The sequence below is a fragment of the Rattus norvegicus genome, chromosome X (genome assembly GCF_021556685.1).
Source record: "Rattus norvegicus strain SHRSP/BbbUtx chromosome X, alternate assembly SHRSP_T2T, whole genome shotgun sequence".
Taxonomy (NCBI): Eukaryota; Metazoa; Chordata; class Mammalia; order Rodentia; family Muridae; genus Rattus; species Rattus norvegicus.
The window spans coordinates 126,553,238-126,572,856 of record NC_141554.1 but is presented as its reverse complement, the minus strand read 5'-3'; the positions used below and the strand labels follow the sequence as shown (position 1 = coordinate 126,572,856).

At 37.8% G+C, this 19,619-nt stretch overlaps 1 non-coding gene across 1 annotated transcript; it reads right to left on the bottom strand.

Moving 5' to 3' along the window:
• Positions 1-3,589: 3,589 nt before the first annotated feature.
• On the bottom strand, positions 3,590-3,723 carry LOC120099455 (small nucleolar RNA SNORA42/SNORA80 family). Its single transcript, XR_015647184.1, has one exon. It is a non-coding gene; the product is annotated as a small nucleolar RNA SNORA42/SNORA80 family (small nucleolar RNA).
• Between the last annotated feature and the right edge of the window lie 15,896 nt (positions 3,724-19,619).

Here is a 19,619-nt window from a genome sequence, read left to right as displayed (position 1 = left end):
CTGGCTGAAAGAAAACAGGAAAACAGGTCTACAGCACTCCTGACACACAGGCTTATAGGACAGTCTAGCCACTGTCAGAAATAGCAGAACAAAGTAACACTAGAGATAATCTGATGGAGAGAGGCAAGCGCAGGAACCCAAGCAACAGAAACCAAGACTACTTGGCATCATCGGAGCCCAATTCTCCCACCAAAACAAACATGGAATATCCAAACACACCAGAAAAGCAAGATCTAGTTTCAAAATCATATTTGATCATGATGCTGGAGGACTTCAAGAAAGATGTGAAGAACTCCCTTAGGGAAACACAGGAAAACATTAATAAACAAGTAGAAGCCTACAGAGAGGAATCGCAAAAATCCCTGAAAGAATTCCAGGAAAACACAATCAAACAGTTGAAGGAATTAAAAATGGAAATAGAAGCAATCAAGAAAGAACACATGGAAACAACCCTGGATATAGAAAACCAAAAGAAGAGACAAGGAGCTGTAGATACAAGCTTCACCAACAGAATACAAGAGATGGAAGAGAGAATCTCTGGAGCAGAAGATTCCATAGAAATCATTGACTCAACTGTCAAAGATAATGTAAAGCAGAAAAAGCTACTGGTCCAAAACATACAGGAAATCCAGGACTCAATGAGAAGATCAAACCTAAGGATAATAGGTATAGAAGAGAGTGAAGACTCCCAGCTCAAAGGACCAGTAAATATCTTCAACAAAATCATAGAAGAAAACTTCCCTAATCTAAAAAAAGAGATACCCATAGGCATACAAGAAGCCTACAGAACTCCAAATAGATTGGACCAGAAAAGAAACACCTCCCGTCACATAATAGTCAAAACACCAAACGGACAAAATAAAGAAAGAATATTAAAAGCAGTAAGGGAAAAAGGTCAAGTAACATATAAAGGCAGACCTATCAGAATCACACCAGACTTTTCACCAGAAACTATGAAGGCCAGAAGATTCTGGACTGATGTCATACAGACCCTAAGAGAACACAAATGCCAGCCCAGGTTACTGTATCCTGCAAAACTCTCAATTAACATAGATGGAGAAACCAAGATATTCCATGACAAAACCAAATTTACACAATATCTTTCTACAATATCTTTCTACAAATCCAGCACTACAAAGGATAATAAATGGTAAAGCCCAACATAAGGAGGCAAGCTATACCCTAGAAGAAGCAATTAGTAGGCAAATGGTTGGAACTGGAAAACATCTACCTGAGTGAGCTAACCCAATCACAGAAAGACATACATGGTATGCACTCATTGATAAGTGGCTATTAGCCCAAATGCTTGAATTACCCTAGATGCCTAGAGCAAATGAAACTCAAGACAGATGATCAAAATGTGAATGCTTCACTCCTTCTTTAAAAGGGGAACAAGAATACCCTTGGCAGGGAAGAGAGAGGCAAAGATTAAAACAGAGACTGAAGGAACACCCATTCAGAGCCTGCCCCACATGTGGCCCACACATATACAGCCATCCAATTAGACAAGATGGATAATAAAAAAAAAAAGAAATACTCAAGTTAATAAAAAAATAATAATAAAAAATAAAAATAAAGAAAGTCAAAAAAAAAGAAAAAGCACAATAAAGAGAATATTTGATTTTCAAAAAAAAAAAAAAGACTGAACCCCCAGTGAACTAGACTGTTGGGGGGAGGGGGACAATGGGGGGAGGGTGGGGAGGGGAACACCGATAAGAAAGGGGAGGGGGAGGGGGATGTTTGCCCGGAAACTGGGAAAGGGAATAACACTCGAAATGTATATAAGAAATACTCAAGTTAATAATAAAAAAAAAAAAAAAGAAGGCTAAGAGAAAAAAATAAAGTTGTTGGAGCTTGAAAAAAAAAAAAAAACAGAGACTGAAGGAACACCCATTCAGAGTCTGCCCCACTTGTGGCCCATACATATATAGCCACCCAATTAGACAAGATGGATGAAGCAAAGAAGTGCAGACCGACAGGAGCCGGATGTAGATCGCTCCTAAGAGACACAGCCAGAATACAGCAAATACAGAGGCGAATGCCAGCAGCAAACCACTGAACTGAGAATAGGACCCCCGTTGAAGGAATCAGAGAAAGAACTGGAAGAGCCTGAAGGGGCTCGAGACCCCGTAGGTACCACAATGCCAAGCAACCAGAGCTTCCAGGGACCAAGCCACTACCTAAAGACTATACATGGACTGACCCTGGACTCCGACCTCATAGGTAGCAATGCATATCCTAGTAAGAGCACCAGTGGAAGGGGAAGCCCTGGGTCCTGCTAAGACTGAACCCCCAGTGAACTAGACTGGTGGGGGGAGGGCGGCAATGGGGGGAGGGTTGGGAGGGGAACACCCATAAGGAAGGGGAGGGGGGAGGGGGATGTTTGCCCGGATACCAGGAAAGGGAATAACACTTGAAATGTATATAAGAAATACTCAAGTTAATAAAATATATATATATATATATATATATATATATATATATATATATATATATATATATATATATATATAAAATGGTGCCAGGTACCACAAGAGTAACAGAACTGTGCTGTTTTCTTAGGTTTTGTTTTTTTACTTTTTTTTTTAATGGAGTGTGCTGGATGTCTCTACAGTTTTGTTCAGATGACTGCAGAACCTGGAAAAGCTGTTGCTGCTGTTGATGCATAACACACTGCTATTATTGGTCTTTTTATATAAATATAAATATATATATATATATACAGATATATAATTTGAATTTTTTGAAACTTTAGCTGTGCTGTCAACTTTGGAAAAAAGTATCCCCGTTTACTGTGTTGAGTTCACTGTACAGAAATTAACAGCCATATTGGTCTAGAAATGTTGAACTTAAGTTTTTTCCATTTGTACAGGGGTAACACACTGTATTAAATATGTAAGGTCTTATCTACGTGGGTTTGATTACAAAAACTAATAAAGTATTCTCTAAATTTAAAAAAAAAAGAAATCATAATTCCACTCTACTGAGACATAGGGCCTCTTCTCCAAACTCTGGCCATGATGGAGATTAAAAGAGAGGTGTCAGTAGACTTGAAAGGAAGAACAAGTATGGAGAGAACCAGAGTGAATTCACTGACGAAACTAACATGATCCCTACATCCCTCACTATTTTCTCCAAGAAGTGAAACAGCAAGAGTAAGAAAAGAAACAAAGGAAGCACAAAATCAAAGAGGTGGGCAATTTGATTCTGAGGGATAAACATGCAATCTTGCCCTCATTTCAGCTTATAATGCAAACCATATTTGTATTGGCAAGGCACTAAAACCATAGGTTTACACACATGAATGAGCATATGTACCATATTGGAACATTTTCTCAAATATGACAAGATTTTTGAATGCTGGCAAAAGCCCTCTGTGCATATATGTGTGTGTGTATATATATATATATATATATATATATATATATATATATATATATATATATATATATCAACTGCTAATTCCTTCTGACTTCTAACTGCCTGATTTTCTGAAAGTTGAAACCATGTAAAAGTAGTAGATTATTGTAGTCAAGGTAATAAAGTTCAAAAGTAGATGCATGCTTGAATTTTTTTTCTTTTTTTTTTCCACTGTGTGACCCACTTCAGTGCCAGCAGCCTACATACACCGAGGCTGGGCAATGGTTAGGAGCCAGTTTGCTCTAGCACGGGACACTATGAGAGATGCTTGTATTTAAATCAACCCAAGGCAGAAAGTTGTCCTTCTGCTTCAACTTCTTCCACATTGCCTCGACAAACAGGAATCGCAAGTTCACTATGAGTTGTAAGTTCACCAGCCCTGAAACAACATGCTATATGAACTAGGTCAAACTACATTTCCCCACTTGTAATGTTCTCCTTGGTGAAATGGGCACATAAAACTGTATTTCTAAAGTTCAACACAATATGGCCATGATTTGTTCTTTAATTCTACTATTCATTGAATATCCAGAATATATATATATATATATATATATATATATATATATTTCTGCCAAATCAAAAGAAGTTAGAAAACCAATTTCCTTTCCTAATGAGCCCTTAGGTAGAAAGGGTTTGTGTTAGCATTTTAATAGGAATAAACAATAGCTCTGTTCCTCGTCCTTAAGTCAGTGGCTGATAGAAAAAAAAAATGAAAGATTTTCTTTAAAAGAGTCTGGAGATGAAAACTAGGGCAATCTACAAACTTTAGGAATTCCTAAGATGTGAAAGGCAAAGAATGCTGAACTGATGAACCAGAAAAAAATGAAACCTCAGCCCAGCACACCCAAGATAAATGCAATTCTTTCAGAGTCACAGATGAAATTTTAAATTGGAACAAAACCAAAACAGAGGTTTGGCCCTTGAGTACTCCTCACCTTATTTCATTAAATTGCATTCAAAACACTTAGACCAAAGGGAGCCTACCTCCTCACAGATATGAAATGAATAACTGGAAATATAAACTTTTGTCCTTAAGAGAACAATTCTCAAATTTGAACATGTATCAAAAACACTTGAATAACTTGCTTAAGCACTTTGAATATTTTTTCTAAAAGTTTTATTCAGTAGGTATGTGATGGTGTCATTTCCTAAGAATTTAAATTACTACTACCACATGAAGCTGACATTACTACACTAAGGAACAATCTTTGATAATTACTGTTCAGTATGAAACCCAAAGACCCTACATTTTTTTTTAATGTGGTAAATCAAGCTGGGGATCTTTTTTTTACTTATTCACTTTACATTATGCCCACTGCTCCCTTCCCGGTCACCCTGTTCTGCAATCCTTCTCTCATCATCCCTCCCCTTCTCCTCTGAGCAGATGAGGCCCCCTGGGTATCCCCTCACCCTGGCACTTCAAGGACTCTGCAGGACTAGGCGCTTTCTCTACCACTGAGGCCAGACAAGACAACCCAGCTAGAGGAACGTACCCCATGTACAGGAAACAGCTTTTGGGATAGCCCCTGCTCCAACTGTTTGGTGACCCACATGAAGACCAAGCTATACATCAGCTTAGGGAAGCTTAGGTCCCGCCCGTGTATGTTCCTCGGTTGGTGGTTCACAAACTCAGAGCCCCAGAGATCCATTTTACTTGACTCTGTTGGTCTTCCTATGAAGTTCCTAGCCCTTTGGAGCTACCAATCCTTCCTCACTTCTTCCATAAGAGTCCTCAAGCTCCATTGAATGTTTGACTCTGGGTTTCTGTATCTGTCTGAGTCAACTGCTGAGTTAGAGCCTCACAAAGGGCAACATGTTCTTGTCTACAAGCATAGAAGAGTATCATTAATGCTGCCATGTACTGACGATTGCTCTGGTCTCAAGTTAGGTCAGTTATTTGTTGGCCATTTCCTCAGTCTCTGCTCCATCCCCTGTGTTTGCATTTCTTGTTGACAGGATAAATTTTGGGTTGAAAGTTTTGTGGGGAGGTTAGTGTTTATATCACTCCACCAGGGTTACTGCCTGGCTACATGGGGTGACCTTTCCAGGTTCCATATTTCCATTGTTGTGAGTCATAGCTAAAGTCACCCCCATTGATTCTTGTGTGCCTCCCTTATCCCAGGTCTCTGTCTTATTCTGAAGATGCTCCCTACCTCCCCAGTCCCACTAGTTGCAGATTTCCACACATTTTCATGGCCATCTAGCCATCTCTCCTGTCCTTCCCTACACCTGATCCTGAAACCCCCATTCTCCTCTTCACCCACCTCCCTTACAACTCCCTCCCTCCATCTGCCTCTCATGACTACTTTATTTCCCCTTCTAAATGAGATTCAATCTTCCTTGCTTGGGCCTTCCTTCTTGTTAACTTCTTAGGATCTGTGGAATATAATGTGGTACCTGGATTTTATGGCTAATATCCACTTATAAATGAGTACATATCATGCATGTCTTTTGGGGTTAAGTTACATCCCTCAGGTAATATTCTCAAGTTCCATCCATTTGCCTGCAAAATTCATGATGTCTCAGTTTTTAATAGTTGAATAGTATTCCCTGTGTGGATGTACCACATTTTCTTTATCCATTCTTCAGTTGAGGGACATCTAGGTTTTGTCCAGTTTCGATTATGAGTAAAGATTCTATGAACATAGATGAGCAAGTGTTCTTGTGGGATGGTGGAGCAACTTTTGGGTATATGCCCAGGAGTGGTATAGATGGGCCTTGAGATAGCACTAGCCCCAGTTTTCTGAGAAAGTGCCAAATTGACTTGCAAAGTTGTTGAAAAAGTTTGCACTCCTACCAGCAATGGAAGAGTGTTCCCCTTGCTCCACATCCATGCCAGCATCTGCTATCTCTTGAATTTTTGATCTTAGTCATTCTGATAGATGTAATATGGAACCTCAGAGATATTTTGATTTACATTTCCCCAATGACTAAGGACTATGAACATTTGTACTTAATTAAGTACTTCTAAACTATTCAAGATTCCTCTGCTGAGAATTCTCTGTTCTGCTCTGTGCCCCATTTTTTTAATTTGGTTATTTGGTTTCTTGGTGTCTGACTTATTGAGTTCTTTGTAAATTTTGGATATTAGTTCTCTATCAGATGTAGAGTTATTGAATATCCTTTCCCAATCTGTAGGCCACCATTTTGTCCTGTTGACATTATCCTTTGCCTTGTAGAAACTTTGCAATTTCATGAGGTCAATTGTTGAGCCAATGGCGTTTTGTTTCAGAAGTTGTCTTCTGTACCAATGTATTCAAGGGTATTCCCCACTTTCTCTTCTGTTATTATTTAGTATTATTTAGTGATTTTATGTTGAGGTCCTTGATCCACTTGGCCTTGAGTTTTGTGCAGGATGATAAATATGGGTCTATTTTCATTCTACATATAGACATCCACCAAGAACCAGCACCACTTGTTGCAGATGCTATTTTTCATTATATGGCTTTGACTTCTTTATCAATAATCAAATATCAATAGGTACTTGGGTTTATTTCTGCGTCTTCAATTCAATTCCATTGATCAATGTAAACTGTTACTGTATTAACACATGCGGTTTATATCATTATTGATGTATAGTAAAGCTTGAGCTCAGGGATGGTTATTCCTCCCAAAGCTCTTTTATTACTAAGAATTGTTTTCGATATCCTGGGAGTTTTGTAGTTCCACATGAAATTGAGAATTGCTCTTTCAAGGTCTATATGTTCTACTTAAAATCAAACAGAAATGAATAAAATCTACTTTCATCAATGCTATCCAATAAATTAGAAGTCAGTCAAAATTAAAATCAGTAGTAATAACATTAAAATGCACACAAAGAGATAAAACTGATACTGTTCACAATAACATAATGGTCTACAGAATTGCAAAGAAATCTTTTAAGCTGCTAGAACTAATAGCAAGAATTTAACATGTTCCCAGGGTATAAAAAATAATAAAACACAATCAAATATATCGTATACATTAGTAATAATAAAGCAGTACAATCAGCCCCAAACATTAACTGCTTAAATGCACTTCTAACAAAAAAAAAGGTAAAATAGTAAAAAGGGCAAGATAATCTAAAACTACATATACACATCAAGTTAATGGGTCAGAAAATACAACAGGAAAATGTCATCTTTTCCCAAAATGGATTTTTGGATTCAATGCAATCATACTCAAATTCCAGAGGATATGTTTTCATTGGAATTGATAAGCATAAAATTCACATAGAAAAGCAAAGAATCTGATATAGCCAGATCAATTTTGAAATGAACAGGTTGGAGAACATGTACATACTACCTTATATCAGCTTTATACACAGGCACAGTATACAAAACAGTATGATACTGACAGAAACATAGGTGCTTAGATAAATCATGCAGAATAAATAGTCTGGAACTAATCCCATACATATATAATTTGCTTATTTGATGAAAGAAGTATAAAGATAGACAATGCACATTGTGTTAGAAATATTGAACAAGTATGTGCTAAAAAGTTAACATCAAACTATTCCTTGCACTGTATATAAAAGTTAACTCAAATCTTGTCAATCATATCTACATAAAAGTAACAAAGTCTAAAGGAAAGCATAAGAAAATATCTTTGAGACTAGAGTTGAAGATAACAGGCTATAAAATGGACACCAAAAGGATGATCCATCAAAATTTAAAATCTTTGTTCTACAAATACAATGCTAGGGAAGCAAAAGCAAGTCAAAGAGCTGGAAGCAATATTTTGAAGTTAAATATCTGATAAAGACTTATATCCAGAATACATAACAGCCCAAACCAAAATATTTGGAACAAAACAAACAATGCAATAAAAAATAACCAAATGATATGATATATGAATAAAAGCCTTTCTGAGTAGGAAAAAGACATATTTTGAGGAATTATCAAAGATACAGAGCAACTAAGCAATGTATTATTAGCTACTTTGAAGAATAGTTTGACATGTTCATATAATATGACCCAGCAATCCCCTTTACTCGAAACACATTTTTTTCAGCAGCTTTGTTTGTATCCATAAATTAGAAACAACCAAAATATTTTTAACAGGCAAATGAATAAACACACCTGTAGTATTCCATACAATGAAATACTACCCAGGAAAACTGCTAATAGCCTAACAGCAACATAGATTAGTTTCAAATTTGTTAAATAAAGAGTGAAGGCCAGACTCAAATTCTAACTACATGATTTGACTTTTTTTTAAAAAAAAATAAAATAAAATTATATAATAAAAAAATTAATAGCTGCGAAAAGTGGGAGAAATTGACTATGATAGGGTATATGGAATCTTTTAGGGGTTATGGGAATATTCAATAACTTGATTATTATTGTTATACAACTATTTGTCAAAATATATGACTTTAGGAAAAAGGTAAAATTTTTGGTGAATGATTTATGGCTCAATAACTTTGAAATTTTAAAGACTGTATATGCCTGATTGTTTTAACTGTATGTATATAAGTGTGTCACATGTCTGCAGGGCTTACATAGACCAGAAGACAGCATCAGATGGTTTTGAGCTGCCATGTGGGTGCTGGGAATTGGACTCTGATCCTCTACAAGGGGAACAAGAGCACTTAACTTTAGCACAATCCCTCTAGCCCTATAACCTTGATTTTTTTTAAGTATATAAATGAAAAGAAAGAGAACCTTAGGTCAGACCCCCAAACTTAGCAGCATCCTTAATGAACTTTGTCGTCATTTTCTCTATCCAGACAGAAAGAAGAGTGAGCAGCATTATTATATGACTAGGACAGCACTGACATGTATAAAGCACTACTTGTATAATAATTGAAACTCCAGAAACATCAATCCCTCTGACCTTATAAATGGTAAAACATAAAGAAAAAAATTACTTCCAAATATTTTAGGTCTGTAATTCCTGTTTAAAGTAAACTCACAGTAGGAATATTATAAACATGCACTTGAAGGAAGCTGCACACCTCCTATAACAGGATTAATATCAAACAAAATTATAAACTTGGTGAAGTGTTCCTTTGTTGCTTCTATGCCTTCCCTTCTCAGATCCTCCTCTCTCTCCAAATCAATTTACACATACAATCCTTTCATGCACTACTTACTTCCCTTCCTACTGAAACATTTTCTAATCAAGACGGACTCCGAAATTAAAAAAAAAAAAAGCATTATCAGCTTAAAACGCTGCCTTTTAAAACTAGAAACTGAAAGAGCATTTGCTGGACCAATCACTTTGGCTTTTAATTCTCCCCCAACAAAAACATTGTCCCATGAATAGAAATTACCCCCATTTTGCAGAAGAGAAAACTGAAGCTGTTGAGTTGAAAGAATTCCTTACATCAGAGTCACTTTGTATGCTGAGAAAAGGCAAACTGAAGTGCTTTGAATAGATATGTCTTCAATAGACTCATGTGTTTGACTCCTTGGCTGGCCATAGACAGCAACATTATTAGGGTGTATGGCCTGGTTGGAGTGGGTGCGGTCTTGTTGGAGGAGAAGCTGTGTCACTGGGGAGGTGGACTTTGAGCTCTTACATGCTCAAGCTACTCTGCTTATGGTGCACAGTCGATTTTGTTGCCTGCAGATCAAGATGTAGAAGTCTCAGCTCCTTCTCCAGCACCATGTCTGCTTGCATGTCAGCATGTTTCCTGCCATGACAATAATGCACAAAACTCCTGAAACTGTAAGCCAGCTCCAATTAAATGTTTTCCTTTATAGACGGTGTGGCAGAAATGGTGTCTCTTCACACAATAAAATCCTTAATTAAGACACAAGTCTAGACTTTAATTCTTAAGATTGTCAGGAACTGGATGTAGATCGCTCCTGAGAGACACAGCCAGAATACAGCAAATACATAGGCGAATGCCAGCAGCAAACCACTGAACTGAGAACAGGACCCCCGTTGAAGGAATCAGAGAAAGAACTGGAAGAGCTTGAAGGGGCTTGAGACCCCTTATGAAAAAACAATGCCGAGCAACCAGAGCTTCCAGGGACTAAGCCACTACCTAAGGACTATACATGGACTGACCCTGGACTCTGACCTCATAGGTAGCAATGAATATCCTAGTAAGAGCACCAGTGGAAGGGGAAGCCCTGGGTCCTGCTAAGACTGAACCCCCAGTGAACTAGACTGTTGGGGGGAGGGCGGCAATGGGGGGAGGATGGGGAGGGGAACACCCATAAAAAAGGGGAGGGGGGCGGGGTTAGGGGGATGTTTGCCCGGAAACCGGGAAAGGGAATAACACTCGAAATGTAAATAAGAAATACTAAAGTTAATAAAGATGGAAAAAAAAAGATTGTCAGGTTCCAAAGTCTGTGTTCTTTCTGTCACCAAAATAATATTTATCCTATTGGGGGAAATTTAGTATTTCAATAAAAATTAGAGCTTTAAACTAGAGAAAACTAAAAATACAAGTAACAGAATTAACATACACACACACACACACACACACACACACACACACACACACATACACCCTACCTATAAATGAGTACATGTAAAATGTGGTGCAATCTGGAAAAACATATAGTTTAGTTAACAGCTTTGTGCTGCATCAATTTATTTCTTGGTTTTTAATAGTGTAGTATATTTTATGTAAGGTACTAACATAAGGAGCTTCGTGGAGTGTACATGGAACTCTGCTATTTTTATTACTTTATAGTACACTGTAAATATTTCAAAATGAGAAGTTAAAAAGCAAGTCTCTAAATAGACATCTATTATGAACAAATATAATAGGAAGAATAACCTTGTAGTTTATATGGATATCTGGGTACCCCAGTTCCCCTAACTCATATCACAAGAAGCTTTAAGTTTCAACATTAGCTGTTTGACTTTGTAGAAATTCACGCATTAAAAGGAAGGTAGAAGTCTAAATTTTCCCCTAGAAATGATGTATAATTGACAAGACGTTTCAACTTTATCTACAATGCTCCTCTTAGTCATAACAATATTGCATGACCTCTATATCCACAACCATTCAGATCCTTGTATTTTATCAGGTGTATATGTTTCTGTCCATGAAGTCTATATGTTTGCAGGAACAAAGAGATAGATTTATGGGATTCTTGTTTCATATGATGTGATTGTATAGGAAGATAATTAACCATGGACTTGTTTCCCATTTCTAAGGCCGTGGCTTAATAACCTTGAATGATTTATTTACCAGGGTTTAGCTTCAAGTTTCTGACTTATAAAGTAGGAATATGGGTCTAAAAAGATGGCTCACTTTGTAAAAACAAAAGCAAGAAAAATATGAGTACCTGGATTCAAATCCCCAGAGCCCAGGTAAAACTATGACTACAGTGTTACCATCTAGAACCCCAGCACTCCTATACAGCAGTGGGAGGCAGAAACAGGAGAATCCCAAGAAGTTCACTGGCCACATACTGTGAGGCATACAGGACAAAATCCTCTCTCAAACAAGGCAGAAGGGAAGTTGATACTTGAGATTGTACTCTGACCTCCAGATTCACACGGTGCCATACACACACTCAGATATATATACATTCACACTACATTATAAACACATATACAATGATAAATGAAAACTTAAATAACAATAAATAGTCATACAACTTTACATATTCATTCACATGACTTAATGCCTGTTAATTTTGGTTAACATTTAAAAATCTAGTTATCATTAAACATTAAGTTTTGACTGAACAGAAATATCATATGCTTCCCATTGTGAATGCAACTAGCAAGTGACAATTCAAAGGCCCCTAGTATAGTTGTTTTGCCACTACATTTTTACAAATCTCCATGTAAAAATGTATTTAGTTATTCTCGGGGGTCTGGATTTGCATGTAAATGTAGTTTAGCTCCCAGCCTAAACTCTGAATGGTAAAATTAATCCTCGGAGTACCTGAATTATAAGGCTGGAGGCTACCATTGGAGATCCCAATGTTGGTCACAGCTCCAGATTTATGAACTCATAAAACATTAACTACATTTCTTTGTGATTTGTGTCTGATTCTGTTTTTCACACATGATGTGTAAGTGAAGTATGTTATTCCCAGGTGACATCAGTGCCCTGATAAACCTATAAAATCAGTCTTGTATTAACTGTACTCCCATTCTAAAAGTATCAATGCTGGATGATATGAAGACTAATAGAATATCTATAGACTTCATAAAGCTGCTGCTTTTTCTGTCCTGTTTTAGAAATGTGTGAGTTGGAGTAATTCCTGGGTTAGTAAACTGGGCTCCATAAGCTTACATTGGGGTAGGATGGTGAGGCGGTCCTTGAGATCCCTAAAGGATTTTTATTTTCTATTTTTATTTTTCACATTTTCTTCAAGAATCGTGGTAAATGTTGCTTTGGGAAAAATGTCATTCGCTGTGGTGAAGGTTTCCCCAATTGGACAATATACCTAATAATCATCCCTCAAACCAGGAACATGGGAACAAATGGACAGCACTAAATTTTATCAAGATTTTTACTTAAAGTAGAAGGTTTGCATTCTCAGAAATTAACATGCTGAAACTTAATCACCAATGCAATGTGAAAGCATTGGCTGGGGTGGGGACAGGTCTTTGGAAAGTCAGGACTGCAAAACTCTTATGTTGGTCACTTTTCTAATTAATTGCTCTGACCAAATGCCTAACAAGAAGAAATTTCTGGGAGGGAGGTTTTTGGTTCTTTTGGTTTTGCTATTTCTGGGTTACAGTTTTATGGAAGAAAAAGCATGGAAACAGTATTGGAAAGCAGCCAGTCAAGTTACTTCTGCACTCAGCGAGCAAGGGGTGCTGATCTTATTTTTGTTTTATTTGGTTAAGGACCCTACCCACTCACATTTACGGTGGCTTGTCCAACTTCAATTACTTCAATCATGTTCAGAGGTCTGCCACCTAGGTTAGTCTAGATATGTCATTCTCGACTTGTGGGTTATGACCCCTTTGTGGAGGTCACACATCAGACATCCTGGATATCACTTATTTATGTTATGATTCATAGCAATAGCAAATTACAGTTAGGAAGTAACAATAAAAATAATTTTATGGTTGGGGTCACCACAACATTAGGGACTGTAATAAAGGGTCACAGTATTAGGAAGGTTGAGAACCACTGCTCTAGATCCCAGCAGTATAATAAATATTATCCTTGTCAATTTAAGTCAAACATATCACTTTAAATTATCAATATTTTACCCCTGGTCTCCAAAAATCTCATTTTCATCTCATAATGTAAAATGTGTTTAGTTTTTCTCTAGGCATTCCCACAGTTTGGTTTTGTTTGTTTGTTTGTTTGTTTGTTTGTTTGCCCAAAACTTTTAAGTCTGTTCTAAGACTTCAGGAAATCACCTAACTGTGGTCAAGCAAGTTATAACTCCAAATGTATAATCTCACAGAGTAAATCTTACTACCCAAAAAGGAGAAATGGTGGCATAACAAGAAATAATTGGGCCAAAGAAAGTTCCAAATACTGCATGTGGTGCTTATAATAGGATTATCTGGGCTCCAAAGGGCTCAGTAACCCTGCCCCTCCACCTCTGCCTTCTAAAATACATAATAGTCTCTTTTTATGCTAGCTCCCTTCAGTACGTTCTGCTTTCCTTAGTGGTTCACCTACTAAGGCTTTGGCATCTCCAATATCTTGGTATCTCCAATGCAACTTTGGCTTCACCTTCACATAATCTATGTACTCTAACAGACAGTTGAACCCTGTCGTACATTGTCTGGCTTAAGCAGCCTTCTGGAACTGTAGTGTTAGAGTCCATGAATTTGCTCATTTCATAACTGCAAAACAAGTACTATCCGGACAACGCTATCAACTTCCGCTCTAAGCCTGGGACAGAGGCCCAAGCCCTTAGACCAATGCTAATGTTGTAGTGGCCTCTGTGGGTTGCTTTACATATTTAAATCTGCAAAATCCAAAAGCGCTTTCCTGGGAAGTTACTTTAGAACAGGAAATTCTCAGTTCAAGCTCTCTTCATTTGAATAAATTTGCATTTTCACAAGATAGCGCTTACAGTGAAAAGACTCTTGCCCTTAGGACATTTTTCTTACTGTCCCAGTGCTGAGCAGCAAGTTTCTCTCTGTTTTGCTGGTCATGAAGACTTATTATTTAATAATTACAATAGTCATGTGTGAATTCATAAATTAGTTTAAGAAAAAATGATTTCTTATTCAAATAGCAAGTACAAGAAAGCATATTGGGTGACAAAGCTTTGTGTGTGTGTGTGTGTGTGTGTGTGTGTGTGTGTGTGTGTGTGTGTGTGTGTGTGTGTGTGTGTTTCTTAAATACTTTTCCACTTGTATTTACTAAATATATAATCTGTAGTCTTGACATATTTTTCTTTGATTAAATACATTTTAATTAAAATATGATTGTAACACTGTCCCCCTTTCCTTTCCTCCCTTCAACCCTTCCCATATTTTCCAGTACTCTCAAACTGATAACATCTTTTTGCTTTATTACTTGTTACATACATATATATCTATGTGTTTATGTGCATGGATATAAAAATTAAAATATGTTGAGCCTACTTTTGGTTTTTGTATGCATATAGTTTCAGAGTTGCCCACTCTACATTGGACAACCAGTAAGGGAGCTCATGCCAGGGAGAAGAGAATTCCCCCTGTCCCAGAAGTCATCACTTCTCTGTAACTCTTTGTCTAGGGGGTATGACCCCCATGAAATTTTCCCCCTTCCACATTGACATGTCCATTGATATTGCATCATTTTTATCTTATTTATGCAGTCATTTCTAAGAAAGTCTGTTTCACAATGGGCTTGTGGGAGAAAACTCTTAATTGAGGCTGATTTAATAATTATAGGAAAGCACTTGCCTTGTGTGCAACTACAAGCTCTCTCCTTTCTCCCATCGAGTGACACATCTTTCATATCATTTTACTTTCTTCAGGTTTCTCTCTCACTTTAGACCTGAATAAGAGCAGTGATAAGTAAGGACTATACAGTGTGAATACTATCCTTTCTTGAAATTTCCAGTATCAAATAACTTAGTCCATTGCCTTTAAATTCTACCTCAGTCAAATTCTCAGGACACAGGAAGAATGTGGCCAGATTATTTATTAGATTAAACAACAAATGGCTTCTAGAAAAATTCCTGACATAGTCCTTATTCTACTTCTAAGCCTCATGAAGTCCAATATCCATATTTTTCGAGCATTCTGTCCTTCCAAATTCCTACCCATATGGTCTATTAATCTTTGTTTGCAGAACTCTAGGGGTTTTCTAGGTCAAAGTTCCAAACTATTCCACATTCTTCCTACAAACCATTTTTAAAAGTGTCTAAAAAATACATGTTCAGTTTTATGACAGTAATGCTTCCACTTCTTGGCACCACTTCTCTGTCTTAACTTCTTTTTTTTTTTTCGTTATGTACTACAAATTTTTATTCTCTATGTAGATCAATGACTGAAGGTCACAGCATTTCTTTCTTTTTTTATTAACTTGAGTGTTTCTTATTTACATTTCGAGTGTTATTCCCTTTCCCGGTTTCCAGGCAAACATCCCCCAACCCCTCCCCCTCCCCTTCTCTATGGGTGTTCCCCTTCCCATCCTCCCCCCATTACCACCCTCCCCCCAACAATCACGTTCACTGGGGGTTCAGTCTTAGCAGGACCAAGGGCTTCCCCTTCCACTGGTGATCTTACTAGAATATTCATTGCTACCTATGAGGTCAGAGTCCAGGGTCAGTCCATGTATAGTCCTTAGGTAGTGGCTTAGTCCCTGGAAGCTCTGGTTGCTTGGCATTGTTGTTCATAAGGGGTCTTGAGCTCCTTCAAACTCTTCCAGTTCTTTCTCTGATTCCTTCAACGGGGGTCCCGTTCTCAGTTCAGTGTTTTGCTGCTGGCATTCGCCTCTGTATTTGCTGTATTCTGGCTGTATCTCTCAGGAGCGATCTACATCCAGCTCCTGTCGGCCTGCACTTCTTTGCTTCATCCATCTTGTCTAATTGGATGGCTGTATATGTGTGGGCCACATGTGGGGCAGGCTCTGAATGGGTGTTCCTTCTGTGTCTGTTTTAATCTTTGCCTCTCTCTTCCCTGCCAAGGGTATTCTTGTTCCCCTTTTAAAGAAGGAGTGAAGCATTCACATTTTGATCATCCGTCTTGAGTTTCATTTGTTCTAGGCATCTAGGGTAATTCAAGCATTTGGGCTAATAGCCACTTATCAATGAGTGCATACCATGTGTGTTTTTCTATGATTGGGTTACCTCACTCAGGATGATATTTTCCAGTTCCAACCATTTGCCTATGAATTTCATAAAGTCATTGTTTTTGATAGCTGAGTAATATTCCATTGTGTAGATGTACCACATTTTCTGTATCCATTCCTCTGTTGAAGGGCATCTGGGTTCTTTCCAGCTTCTGGCTATTATAAATAAGGCTGCGATGAACATAGTGGAGCACGTGTCTTTTTTATATGTTGGGGCATCTTTTGGGTATATGCCCAAGAGAGGTATAGCTGGATCCTCAGGCAGTTCAATGTCCAATTTTCTGAGGAACCTCCAGACTGATTTCCAGAATGGTTGTACCAGTCTGCAATCCCACCAACAATGGAGGAGTGTTCCTCTTTCTCTGCATCCTCGCCAGCATTTGCTGTCACCTGAGTTTTTGATCTTAGCCATTCTCACTGGTGTGAGGTGAAATCTCAGGGTTGTTTTGATTTGCATTTCCCTTATGACTAAAGATGCTGAACATTTCATTAGGTGTTTCTCAGCCTTTCGGCATTCCTCAGCTGTGAATTCTTTGTTTAGCTCTGAACCCCATTTTTAATAGGGTTATTTGTTTCCCTGCGGTCTAACTTCTTGAGTTCTTTGTATATTTTGGATATAAGGCCTCTATCTGTTGTAGGATTGGTAAAGATCTTTTCCCAATCTGTTGGTTGCCATTTTGTCCTAACCACAGTGTCCTTTGCCTTACAGAAGCTTTGCAGTTTTATGAGATCCCATTTGTCGATTCTTGATCCTAGAGCATAAGCCATTGGTGTTTTGTTCAGGAAATTTTTTCCAGTGCCCATGTGTTCCAGATGCTTCCCTAGTTTTTTCTTCTATTAGTTTGAGTGTGTGTGGTTTGATGTGGAGGTCCTTTATCCACTTGTCTGTCTTAACTTCTTTTCATATTGCCATGAGTAAATAGCTAATGAAAGCAACATTAGAAAAACTCACAGTTCCAAGGTACAGTTCATCATGGCAAGAAAAATATTGCAACAGAAGTAGGAGGTAGCTGTTCACATTGCATCTAAAGTTAGGAAGCAGAAAGATTAATATTGGTGCTCAGCTGGATTTCTCCTGTTTATTCAGTCCAGGCAATGGAATGGCACCACCAGCATTTAGGATGAACCTTTCTACTTCTTGTAACCTAATCTAGAAACCCCTTCACTGACGTGCCTCGCCTCCTAGATGACTTTAGAGCATGTCAAGTTAACAATCCATATTAACCACCAGAGCTCTAATTGAAGGGCCAGTGCTCTTATTCATTCAAGTCAGAGAGCTTCTTTGCTATGTTGTTATAGAATGGAGTAGCATCATGTTCCCCAGGCTGCTTCAAAACTACTCAGAGCAAGAAATCCTCTTGTCTCAAAATGTTCTGAATAGCTGGGATTATAGGCTCACACTACTATGCCCCACTTTGCTTTGACTTGCCTCTTTTACTGTGCAAGGACACACCTGAAATGGACCAGAATACAAAAGTCAATTCTAGAAGGAAGGGGTGCCTGTCTACACTAAGAATCTGAATCAAGATCATGAGTTCAAGGTCAAAATGGCAGCATGAACTACACAGTATCTGTCAGAGATGGATGGAGAAGGGAGAGAAAGACAGAGACAGATAGACAGTTAAAGAGAAACAGAGAGAGAAAACAGAGATAGATACACAGAGAGACAGGGAGACTTGTGGAAGGAGGGAAAGGGAGGGAGGTCCCTTACTGGGCAATGAATCTTTCAGGGCCATGACTTCATACTTCCCAGCTCTGAGAATTCTAAGAAATGAATTTTGCCTCAGCTCATGTATTCTGCTACAGCAAATCAAAACACCTTGATTCTAGAGATCTTATACAACTTATATGAAAAATAACTGTCCAGAATGATACAAAAATGAGTTCTTGATTGCAAAGTTGGCTGTATTCAAAATGACAAAATCACCTTTTAAAGGGGATAAAACATTACAGTAATTGCAGCTTTATTCAAACCATTTTTAAACTAGATAACCTTCATGCCTATAAATGAGTCATAGGCATAGAAAACAAAACAAAATGTCCCAAGAGCATAAATTGACTAAGTAAAAGGAATATTAGAACAAATGAAAAATAGCCAAACAGAAAGGAAGTAGGAGTGATCTTTGAATGATTCAAAGTAGGTGTCAGTTAAGGCAGAGAGGCTGCAATTGACTTCCTTTTTATCCAAGCTCCATGTTATGTACAATTTGCCATTAAAATAAGGCTTAGGAGTTCTTGTCTTTTTTAAGCTAGCAATTATGTTAGGACTTTAGGTGCATAGTGCAATATCCTCTTTCAGATTGGGATATACTCAATGGACAGCCTCCTATCATCCTACCTATTTACACTCAGCCTACCCTGTAAAGTTGAAGCCTTTTCCCAGACACTTCTGCTATTCTGAGAGTAATAACCAACTGCTTCCCACAAAAGATCTCCTACTCCTGTTGTTGCACATTTAAGAACTCTTACATTCTGGGCTGCTGATTAAGCTAAAATGTTTCAGATGTCCTTTTACTTTAGGTTCCGAGCATGCATTTAAAGACTTTTGGCATTTCTTTTATTGTAACTCCCTATCTTTAGTTCTTGGTTAGTTCCATGTGTCTGAATCCTTCCCTGCCCACTGAGGAGTTCTTTTCTAGGAGACTCTAGTCTTTCATAACAACTGACACTCAACAAAACTATTTTGTGCTTCTTTTCTATGTGTTTAGGAGTATCTGACTGGTAAGGCAATTCTAATTTAATCTTAAATGTCTTGTTACCACACTTATAATGACCCCATGAAAGAGGAAAGTCAAGTATAAGTTGTAAACGACAATTGGGGTAATCAAAACTGAAAGAATAAGTCTTCCCCAAGGATTCACTATGAAGAAAATACAAGACTAGTAAGATGTCTCTATGTAAAGCACTTGTCACATAAACATGAGTTCTTGATCCCCAGAACCCACATAAACGTGGCCCTATGGTATACACCTGCATCCCTAGCATTCCAATGAGAATATGGGAGGAAAAGACAGGAAAATCTCTGCAGGCT